Source organism: Mercenaria mercenaria, chromosome 6 (genome assembly GCF_021730395.1).
Source record: "Mercenaria mercenaria strain notata chromosome 6, MADL_Memer_1, whole genome shotgun sequence".
Lineage (NCBI taxonomy): Eukaryota > Metazoa > Mollusca > Bivalvia > Venerida > Veneridae > Mercenaria > Mercenaria mercenaria.
This window is the reverse complement of record NC_069366.1, coordinates 5991470-6003889: the sequence shown is the minus strand read 5'-3', so window position 1 is coordinate 6003889 and position 12420 is coordinate 5991470. Positions and strand designations below refer to the sequence as shown.

Below are 12420 nucleotides of genomic sequence, written 5' to 3'. Positions count from 1 at the left end.
GATGAAAGTATCTCAAAGGCTATATATGAGCCGTGCCATGAGAAAACCAACATAGTGGGTTTGCGACCAGCATGGATCCAGACCAGCCTGCGCATCCGCGCAGTCTGGTCAGGATCCATGCTGTTCGCTAACAGTTTCTCCAATTCCAATAGGCTTTAAAAGCGAACAGCATGGAGCCTGACCAGACTGCGCGGATGCGCAGGCTGGTCTGGATCCATGCTGGTCGCAAACCCACTATGTTGGTTTTCTCATGGCACGGCTCATATATCTTTTGATTCCAATAGAATTTCCAGTTTTACATTTCTATTTGATAGATTTTAGGACATTTCAACATTGTGAACCAAAGCCATCTTTTAAAATTGCTTGAAACTTTAGAAAATATTAATCTTGGTTATGTAACCAAGATTGACAAAAGGGAGGTAATAATAATTTTACAAACTTGCATTTCTAATGAATTGCTGTTAAAACACATAATTCTCTATTCAAGTTCATGACATAAACTTAATGTTATAAAATTGTTCCAATATTCCTATGATTTCTTATGCAGAGTATGTTACACTAGTAAAACTCTTAAATATCCAATTGTAAAAATACATCATGTGGAACAGTACATATTAACAATCAATTACTATGATTCCATAATCAGTAGTAAAAGTTTTGATTAAATGCATGCTTATTATTGATCACAGAAATAATGGATTTGGTCTTGTTTTGAGGAGAGGGTTGGTTATGATCCTTCTACCTTATTCATTTCCCCACATACATGTACAACAAGTCATCTAATACAGATACAAAATGTTTAATGTATGAAAAACATTACAAAATTATTTACCTCCTTGTGCATTTACCTGCACTTGCAGTAGTTTTAGATTGACGTTTTAACACATTCTCACTATGGACATCCTCATGGTATTGTGTAGATACAAATGATATTGCATAGACATAAGTCAGTACCTATACATGGTTTTGTTCAGCAAGTACACAATGATACTGTATAGACATAAGTCAGCAAATATATATGGTAATGTATAGACATAAGTCACCAACTATACACTGTTTTGTGTAGACATAAGTCAGCAACTACACACTGTATTGTGTAGATATAAGTCAGCAACTATACGCTGTATTGTATAGACATAAGTCAGCAACTATACACATATTGTATAGACATAAGCCAGCAACTATGCATGGTATTGTATCGACATAAGTCAGCAACTATACATGGTATTGTATAGACATAAGTCAGTAACTATACATGGTATTGTATAGACATAAGTCAGCAACTATACATGGTAATGTATAGACAAATCAGCAAATACACAAGCTATTGTGTAGACATAACAAATATGAACTTTACATGGTACTGTATAGACCTTAGTCAGCAAATACACACATAATCATTGTACTAAATAAGCAAATATGCATGGTATTGTACAGACATAAGTCATATATCAGTAACTACAAATGGCATTGTACAGACACAAGTCATATATAACTACAAATGGCATTGTACAGACACAAGCCAGCAACTGCACAAGATAAGGTAGCAGGGTACGCTTAGATTCGAAAATTTTGGGCACAGACAGTCTTACATGTAGCGAATCGCAATATTGTTCTTCCGTTATGAGCAGAAGCAGGGTGGCCATTTTATAAATTGCGTGCATGTTTTGTGCTTTTAATTAATGGCAAGATCAGGATTCTCATACAAGAATAAAGAAAAGTATCAAAACGAAACTTTTACACCATCCATTAAAAATAGCATGCCAAAATCATCAATTTTGCACTTTTTGAACAGCCTGCAATGATCCCGCTGCAAGAACAATGCCCAACTTTGTTGCATTTCTCAATTTAATAGTCCTTCCTGAACTTCAAGATATGAATGGAATGGAGGCCCATCCAGCTTGTTTTTTCACAAAATAGCAAAAATGAGTATCAATCAACAAGCATAGAACCCTTTCGTGATTTGAATTTTTCCGCGAAAAGGTGTCTCATTGATTCACACAAAGCTAGCAGCAGTTAGTTTTACAACTGACATCAGAATTTTACATGTCTCAGCTGTATAAATTTCCTAAAGAATTAACAATCATTATGTCTCACTTGAATTTACAGACATCCAAAATCACGAAGTTCTAATTATTAAAAACATTGACGGGGGCCAAAATTCGAAGTGTACCCTGCTACCTAATAATACTATTGTATTGACATAAGTCAGCAACTACACATGGTATTGTACAGACATTTTATATAAGTAATAAGTCAGCAATTTTGCTGGCATATAATGTATTCTCAAAATTTATATCCTTGCTAGGCATTTTACTATGAACTGTAAATCAGACTACAGGCTCAGCTAAAGTATTAAAGAGAAAATAACTGCACAAAATGGAGCCACATGTAAACTGGCCATTCATTACTTCAACAACACTATTTCATCGAGGTACCTCTGCTATTCCGTATGTATCCAACAATGCCTTAATTTAGTATAATGGTTTCAGAAAAGTCCCAAACCAAGCATTTTTACAATAAAATCTCTTACCTGCCTACAAGCTAATCAATTACAGTGTAAATTCCAAAGAAATGCAAAGTATTTCTCATGAATACAAGTATCTGTTCTTATATAGCTCAATGTCTAAATAAGTAGAATATCTAATCAACTAGTAGTATCAAATAACCTCACTGAATTGAGACCAATATAACAAGTAATCAGGTAATCATGCAATCTCTGCCATGCATGAAAAGGAAATAATTTACTTACTCATTGTAACCAATTTAGGTAACTATTTAAACTATTTATTAAATTAGGACACACACAATTTTTAAAAAAAATAGAAGACAGAACTGTCTCAATGCAAAACCTTCGAAAGCCTTTCTAAAATATTAAATATTTATAGACTGGTAAATGATATGGTTGGAAATCTTTCCTACAATCTGCTTTTTCAAGAAGAAAAGTATTTTATTAATGAAAGTTATAAACATCAATGCCCTGTCATGTTAACAGACAGTGCAAAAACATGCGTTATTTGGATTCACTGTAATACCTTTAAATGAATTAGCAATATTTCGATAACTCGATAACTAGCCAGTTGTTCTTAAAGAACTGAGTGGAAACATATTTACAAACAATTATTATTGAATAAAAATCAATATAATTCCATTATATTTCTCTTGTTTAAAGAAATATTTGCTCAAAAGATTCTTTTCATACCTTATAGATTTTATAATTACAGTTAGACTGACTCTGTACTATGAAAATTGACCACCCGCCATCCACAACTGGAAAAAATACACCAACAGAGGGATAAATTAATACCGCAACAGAACATAACCGTAAACACCCATGTATAATGCACACCCACTGAATTCAAACATTTTTTTTTTGCTAGTTCATAAGACAACAAACTGAAAACCATGTAAAACAAGAGCACCGCCTTGCGGGTGCTGACGCTCATCTAATTTTTTTTGTATAATAGAAATATTGTCCTACCCATGATTTTCTAAGTCTAAAAAGGGCCGTCATTCTTGCAAAAAGCAGGATAGAGTTATGTTTCTTGATGTACAGTGTCCACTTATGATGGTGAAAAACTGTTGCAAGTTTTAAAGCAATAGCTTTGATAGTTTATGAGAAAAGTATACTTAAACATAATTCTCAACCAAGAAAATGATTTTCTAAGTCCAAAAGGGGCAATAATTATTGCAAAAAGCAGGATGGAGTTATGTTGCTTGCTGTACAGGGTCAGCTTATGATGGTGAACAAGTGTTGCAAGTTTCAAAGCAATAGCTTTGATAGTTTAAGAGAAAAAGTTCACCTAAACATAAAACTTAACCAAGAAATCTGATATTTTCTAAGTCCAAAAGGGGCCATAAATCTTGCAAAAAGCAGGATGGAGTTATGTTTCTTGCTGTACAGGGTCAGCTTATGATGGTGAACAAGTGTTGCAAGTTTTAAAGCAATAGCTTTGATAGTTAGGATAAAAGCTGACCTAAACATAAAACTTAACCAAGAAAACTGATTTTCTAAGTCCAAAAGGGGCAATAATCCTTGCAAAAAGCAAGATGGAGTTATGTTTCTTGATGTACAGGGTCTGCTTATGATGGTAAACAAGTATGCCAAGTTTCAAAGCAATAGCTTTGATAGTTTAGGAGAAACGTTGACCTAAACATAAAACTTAACCAAGAAATCTGATATTATCTAAGTACAAAAGGGGCCATAAATCTTGCAAAAAGCAAGATGGAGTTATGTTTCTTGCTATACAGGGTCAGCTTATGATGGTGAACAAGTATTCCAAGTTTCAAAGCAATAACTTTGATAGTTTAGGAGAAAAGCTGACCTAAACATAAAACTTAACCAGGCAACGCCGACGCCGACGCCAACGCCGACGCCGACAACCGCTCAAGTGATGACAATAGCTCATCATTTTTTTTCAAAAAATCAGATGAGCTAAAAATGTACCGGTATAATCCAGTGATCAAATTATCCTCTGCAGCCGAGAGTCTTTAGAAGTGTTTACAAAGCTTTATAAATGCATCATAGTAGCAATGAATGGAAACCGTTAAAGGAAGGGGTCTATAGTTCTTATCTGTTAAAGATTAAACCACTGGTAATAAATGACAAAAAAAGCATCCTTGTCTATTAAAGATCTTAGTTTTTAGCCCAATAGTTTAGTAAGAGTTGTTTCCCTTTATCGAAATGGCAAAGAAATGAATACAAACTTGTTCTAAAGTTGGAAAATGTTCTAAACCAGTGTATAAATAGGCATCCCCATCCCAGATACTACAGCGGTCCAGGGGGTCAAAAATATGCACATTTAATAAAAGTTTCTACGGTATCTTGTTTGTTTACTTTTGTACAAGTTCAAACCTTCTACTTGAATAATTCAAGGAAGGCATTGGATTGTTTGTCCAGTTTTTATATGTACCGTACATTCCCGACTATAAGATGCATTTTTTAGGAGTCATATATCCAGTTCAAAAAGCTGCAGCGTCTTATAAGCGCGTACTACAAGGAAATTAAAAGAGATTTTCAAAAAATCTCAAATTTACAGCTCAGTACAGCCATTTCTTTCCCTACTGACCGCTACTTTCATTTTGTCGGCAGCCATTAGCAAAGCAGTGATAAAATCTGTACAGACACGTACCGCATTTCTGTCGGCTATAAAGATCGATTTAACGAATGAAATGTATATTTCTTTTATAAATATATGTTTCTTTCTAAAACTCTAGGATATATCGGCTTTTATTCATTTTTATTTTGTTACGATGCGATGTGTAGTTAAAGCCGGTTCCGGCCAAACTAATATACATGCGATAAGAAATCTGTTTGGCAAAAGCGTTTTACTCTATGTTTTAAATTGCTGCTTTTTTTTAATTATGAAAGATTTTTCTATTCTGTTTTTCTTTTGTATTTTCTGGTCAAAAGTCTGAATTTTATGTCCGTGGGATTTCACATGCATTTACGATTAAAACGAAATAAATATTTATGATCGCACTGCATGAAATTTCTCAAGTAATTTTATGAAAAATCGGTCGTTTTTATATAATTTTGCTAACCATGCGGTAGATATTGTATTATCATTGTTATAGAATTCAAGCTATACTATTTCTCAAGCAGTACTGAAAATTTGAAGCGATAGTATTATATAATGAATGAAATACGCCTTTTTGGATATATCGGCGTCAGATTAGTTTGTAAATTATGGACATTAACCGAGCTTAAAAAGTATTTCACAGCCTGCAAACCGAAAATAATTCATAGTTAATTGGCGCCGACTGCAGATAACTGTTTCAGGGTGTTAATTGTTAACATGCATTAGTAAACAATCGTTTGATGCTTCAAATTGCAAATTAGCAAATTGCTTAAATGTCATCATTGCTATTTAACTGACGGTGCTAATCAGTATATAAACAACTTCACCGAGTTAGACGCATGGTCGCCACTAATTAGACTAAACATCGGCGACTTCAAAAATTCTGAAAGTAGGTGACAACTTGTATGCTAATTGTTGTTATAATAAACAGAAGATACCCTAGATACCCTTGCTTAATTAGTATTTCGAGTAGTATTTCTGCTGACTGACAGTCCAGTTTAACGTGAAATCTGAAATGCCATTGGTTAATACAGAGAAGGCGGAGGCATCTAAATTTGATCGACACGGTGCTGTAGGCCGTGACAGATAACAGTGGTAGAAGTTTTTGGTGATAATTATGACTGAAGTAATTGACGTACCGGTATTTAAAAAGACAAAATAACTGAAAATCAATATTAGATGTTTAAAGTCTTTGTTAGATTTTTTGACGCGTGATTGCAGTTATTCACAGTTAATTGGTGTTGATTTTTGTCAAATTAATCGGCGTCTGACGTTTGATTTGTGTTTGAATTAATGTTGATGACGGTTTATTGTATAATCGTATTATTACCCTAGCGATTGTTTCATTTCTGTTTGAATTTATGTTTGTTGATGATGATTTTATTGCATTAATCGTATTATTACTGTAACGATTTACCGGTATGGCTGATCTTTAAATCTTAATAATTTGGGTAAATGAAGATAATTGTTTTGTCACAAAAAATAAACAAGAGCACCGCCTTACGGGTGCTGATGCTCATCTGATTTTTTTTGTGTAATAGAAATATTGTCCTACCCATGATTTTCTAAGTCTAAAAAGGGCCATCAATCTTGCAAAAAGCAGGATAGAGTTATGTTTTTTGATGTACAGTGTCCACTTATGATGGTGAAAAACTGTTGCAAGTTTTAAAGCAATAGCTTTGATAGTTTATGAGAAAAGTTGACTTAAACATAATACTCAACCAAGAAAATGATTTTCTAAGTCCAAAAGGGGCAATAATTATTGCAAAAAGCAGGATGGAGTTATGTTGCTTGCTGTACAGGGTCAGCTTATGATGGTGAACAAGTGTTGCAAGTTTCAAAGCAATAGCTTTGATAGTTTAAGAGAAAAAGTTCACCTAAACATAAAACTTAACCAAGAAATCTGATATTTTCTAAGTCCAAAAGGGGCCATAAATCTTGCAAAAAGCAGGACGGAGTTATGTTTCTTGCTGTACAGGGTCAGCTTATGATGTGAACAAGTGTTGCAAGTTTTAAAGCAATAGCTTTGATAGTTTAGGATAAAAGCTGACCTAAACATAAAACTTAACCAAGAAAACTGATTTTCTAAGTCCAAAAGGGGCAATAAATCTTGCAAAAAGCAAGATGGAGTTACGTTTCTTGATGTACAGGGTCTGCTTATGATGGTGAACAAGTATTCCAAGTTTCAAAGCAATAGCTTTGATAGTTTAGGAGAAAAGTTGACCTAAACATAAAACTTAACCAAGAAATCTGATATTTTCTAAGTATAAAAGGGGCCATAAATCTTGCAAAAAGCAAGATGGAGTTATGTTTCTTGCTATACAGGGTCAGCTTATGATGGTGAACAAGTATTCCAAGTTTCAAAGCAATAGCTTTGATAGTTCAGGAGAAAAGCTGACCTAAACATAAAACTTAACCAGGCAACGCAGACGCCGACGCCAACGCCAACGCCAACACCGACACCGACAACCGCTCAAGTGATGACAATAACTCATCATTTTTTTTCAAAAAATCAGATGAGCTAAAAATATATATTACAATTATGCTTTTTTTTTTTTTTTTTCGAACTTACATGAAATACTTTTGACAAATCAACGAGACTGTTATTAACTCTTATTGATTTTTCAATGTATCTAGCGTATGTTTGGAAGACTTTTCACCAAATTTTCCCTGCAATTATATATTTAGTAAGTACATTTTGAAATTTTCTGACCAATCCCTGAGAAAAATTTGCCCGCGTCTTATACGAGGGTCAATGCAAAATCCTCCCATGAGACACTGCCATGTAGGGCGTGCGACTTATAAGCGACAGCCTCTTATAGTCGGGAATGTACAGTAAGATGGTATTTCAGTTATTACGCATTAAGTTGGAATAAGAATATTAAGTAGTACTTCTTTAGTGTCTGACTTAACATAAATATCTCTGCTGGCACTGACATAGGTTTCCAGTTCAATGCAAGCAAAATTAAATTTTGCACTGATTTATGGTGACATCTCATAAAACTTCTGTAACATAATCTTATACTGTCTGCAAGCTCTGCATGACAAAATATTTATTAAATAAGGTTCCCATGGAAACTTGCAACAATGACATATGTGATCTTTATCAACTACAGTCCATAAAATAAACAAACGTGTTTGTAAACACGGGCGGATCTAAACGGAAGGGGAAGAAGCATTATAAAGAAAAATTTCCATGGCAAAATACAATACATATCCGTAGCCCTGACCAACCTATAAACCGGGCCAGTCTGTTTTATAAGTACAACAACACGGTTGACCCATTTAAACGAGTTGTAAAGTAATATTAATATTGAAGTATACCAATAAATAATGTTTATCTAAAGTCCTTTAATAATTAATGAAACTAGAACTATCACTAAATGTGATTAATACCCCCAACAGAGGAACAATGACAATATATCCCACAAAAAAAAAAAAAAATGCACACATATCTGAAAGAGGATGGGCGACCCCTTCTTTGTCCTTCCAGAAAAAAAAAATATGTCAACCCTAAATGTCATTTGCATTTCATGGTGACCAATGTGCACAAAGTCTCACTTACACAACTTCTTTTGAAGAATGACAATGGGGGTTATCCAACTTTGTCCATCCCAGAAAATGCAAAGAAGCTCAATGAATCTGTTTCTCCCGCCAAATACTGTTTGGTTGTTTTGTGAATGAGGGGACTATACTTTGAAAGATATTCAATTTCCACATATGTACAATAGCACTGCGACATGGTTTGTTGGTTCACCGACTGATCTGAGTATAGTATGATTTTTTTTTCTTATATAAACTTGCTTTTTTCCCTATAATTATAAACATACTTAAGGTAATAGAAAAAAACAACATCAACTTTAAAGGTAATTAGATCATCCTGACAAAAACTGCAAGTGCACAACTGCCCTACGTGATTTATATTTTTATCTAAAATTTCATGATGATCCATCAATGGGTTACTTTGTTTTGTGAGAATTTATGACTTATGAAACAATTACAGGGCAGTAACTCTGCAGTTCAAAGACAGCCTGGTGGAAATCGTACCTGCACCACTGCTCTATAGCAATCTAATATATTTGTCTAAAATTTCATGAAGATCCATCAATGGATTACTTTGTTATGTTTGAATTTATAAAGGGTAAAACAATTAGGCGTGAAAAAAAATATTGTTTGTTTCCGGTATCCCAAACTACCCTAAATTTTTGGCCCGACCCTAAATGTTTTTATGGCCTTGGAGAATACTTTTTTCAACTTTTTAACAAAAAGTTGTTAAACTGCACTTTTTATGCTTCAAACATGGTCAGTGATGTTAGAAATCAACTTACTGATGCTCTAAAGGTATAACCCAATTATTTGTATTCATTTTTTAACACAAAAATAATTTCCGAAAAGTCTCAATAAAAAAAAAATCCAAAAAAAAAAAAAAATTCCGACCTACCTACCCTAATTTTTTTGAGCAGGTTACCGGAAACAAAGAATTTTTTTTAGGCCTTAAAGGTTGGTAACAGTGATTCTGATGAAAGCTGCACAGGCACTACTGTCCTACAGTGATCTACATTTTGTGTTCAATTTCACGAAGGAAACTGTCCGATATGTCTTTAACTAAAATACTGCTAAAATCCATGCAGGCTGATCATGGTCTGCACTGTTCGCTTTTCGGACAGTAAACTTTCATTGAACACCTCTCTGACTGCCAAAACTGAATGACGGACCAGTCCATTTCCGAAATTTAGCAAGGTAAAGGTTAAAAACTTTCAAAGACAGCCATTCTTCAGTTTGCTTACTTTGTTCACAACCTTACCAGTACTAATAATCCACTGTTTAGCATTAAAGTATGTGAAATACAATTAAACATCAATAAATCCTGCCACAAACCTAGCAATTCCAACTGCACATTGGAAAATATTCCTTCAAATCTGCATGCATGTCACAACTTTACTCTGGTTAACTTGCCTATGATCTTGCTTTTGTTCAATTTATCCATGTAAAATGATATGAATCCTTCAATTAATCAGACAATCTAAAATCATGTCAAGATACCAACTTATTTTCATACAGGCTTTGAACAGTAAGAATGGGTCACCAGCATGATAAATTATGCAACAATAACTCTGAAATTCAAAGTCAATACATATCTCTTTATTCAAACAATACAAAAGTCCTTTTCAAGTATGGAAAACTAATATTAATTTACCACATATCTAATATACCATGCACTTTATAACAATTTGAGGGTTCAACGTAATAAGGGCATATTTACATATGATTATTATATGTAGATACGCCCTTATTGCGTTGAACCCTTGAATTTGAATTTACTACAAATGAAAATATTTTATCATGTGGACAGTATGAAGAAATTGTTCCCCGATTTCTAGTTTATTTATCTACTTAAAGTTAGCTACACGAATAATGCTTATTCATTAAGGTGACAAATATCTCAAAGTCTATTATTTCTTGGTGATTTAAGATGTATTATAATGAATGCAATAAACCACAAATATTAGGTTCAAATGTTTTGAACAGTAGATAAAATACTGACATGCCCCACAACCTATCAAACATTATCTATGGACAAGATGATATTGAATTTCTGTTAAAACTCCTGATCAACTTAAAAGATGTTTCAAAACTAAACAGTTGTAATCTATATACATGTTTCAAAAATTATCTCCTAGATATGAAAGTAAAGTTTATCCTCAGACATCTGCTATAAATTCTGAAAGGGCCGATTTATTTCTGGTAAAAGGAGGCAATTATGATTTTTTTAACAGTTACTGTTGGTCAAATACCGTAATAATTCTATTTATAGCCCGGGCGTTTATTAGAAACATGGTCAGCTCAAAAGTTAGGGATGGGCGAATATTAGAGACAAATCACCTGAAATCATTCAAAATCTTGATGTAATATTTATTTTTTCGAACATACTTGTGACTACATGTATAAGAAAAGTAATGATGTGATAGTCGTACAAAAATCGATAATGGCCATACTAGATCGGTACTATAAAGCGGCCAACCTAAATTCACAAAATACATGATTAAATTTAGTTTATTCTGTCATGAATATAGTATTAAGTATTTTTGTTCGTGATTCTGTCAATATTGTTTAAATTTCCCTTGCGGGGCCCCTGTCTCGAAATGCCGGACTATAGTGACGTAATTATGAAAAGCCTTGGCATGAGCACATGTTTACCTGGGTCAATACACATTACATATGGCGGCATGTGTGTTAGTTTCAGTTAAAGCAGCCATAAAAGGTTATCATGTTTATAAAAATAATTATCCTGTCGACACTATACTAACATGCATATTAGAACCTGAAAACAAACACTGTGATAGTTCTAATGTTGTGAAGTACTGCGAATCCACTGTTGGACATGTACCAGAGGGACTGTGTCAGCCTCTGACAAAACTTTTTCGGGACGGGGTCTTATTACAGAAATAACAGCTGAAGTGCTTGGGGAACTTCGGTCTTCATCCAGAGGAACAACGATCTTACATCAAAAGGGAAATAAGAAAAGTCTCTGTTTAAAAGGTAGGATTATTTTCACTGGATTCATGGGACGGGCGCTTATAAGATAACATCATATTTTTTATTTTTGTCTAAAAAAAGGCCGTTTTTTTACTGAAAAGTCGGGACTGGGCGTTTATTAGAGCATGGGCTATAAAAAGAATTATTACGGTATTCAAATGTCATCCCTCCTTCCTATTCTTATATATATCATATGTTAAGATTTATTTTGTCTCGATTAAGACAGTTTTCAGAGAAATCCATCATTGGTGACATTCCGAAACTAGATGACCATGATGACCATAGATTGTTCACCTGAGATTCAGAGCTTAAACCGGCAAGAGTGTGTACAACTTTGGAATCACTCACTGATCATATATTAAATATGCTCAATTGTGTTGAAAGTTCAGAGGCAGTAGAAGTTGATTATATAAATTAGTGTGACATACAAACACTATGTGCTTCTAAGGTCTTTAAAATAAGGTGGAAATAATATACCGGTACATATGATAATCACAACTGGAGCAGGCCGAGGGTGTTTTGAAAGGTCTCTTTATGACGGTTACCTACATCGAGCCACACGTTCATGAGATGAAGTTGCTACTTGCCCACAATTTGGGTTAAGTTTTTCTACATGTTCGTTTCCACCAAGTTTGGCATAGAATGCATAAATATATGACACTGAAAAATAATAAGGCCAGAGTTCTTTGATTTTTCGTTACTCAGACCCGCCGACCCTATTTTCCGTCATTTTCGAAAAAAATAAAAATTGAAATTTCAAAAATTTCAAAATTATTTTCGGGCGACGATCGATGTTTTGCTG

General features: G+C 33.9%; 1 protein-coding gene across 4 annotated transcripts in view; it reads right to left on the bottom strand.

Moving 5' to 3' along the window:
- The window catches only part of LOC123549789 (AKT-interacting protein-like), a 43053-nt gene that overhangs the window by 18506 nt on the left and 12127 nt on the right, over positions 1-12420 (bottom strand). Inside the window, exon 1 of one of the 4 annotated variants that reach the window (XM_045338188.2) lies at positions 9960-10109. The exons of 1 other annotated variant lie outside the window; for it this stretch is intronic. The gene's annotated coding sequence lies outside the window, so the exon portion shown is untranslated. Of the gene's footprint in view, positions 1-832; positions 855-2533; positions 2643-9959; positions 10110-12420 lie in introns of those variants that run through there. 2 more of the 4 variants (XM_045338190.2, XM_053545008.1) reach the window with 2 other exon arrangements.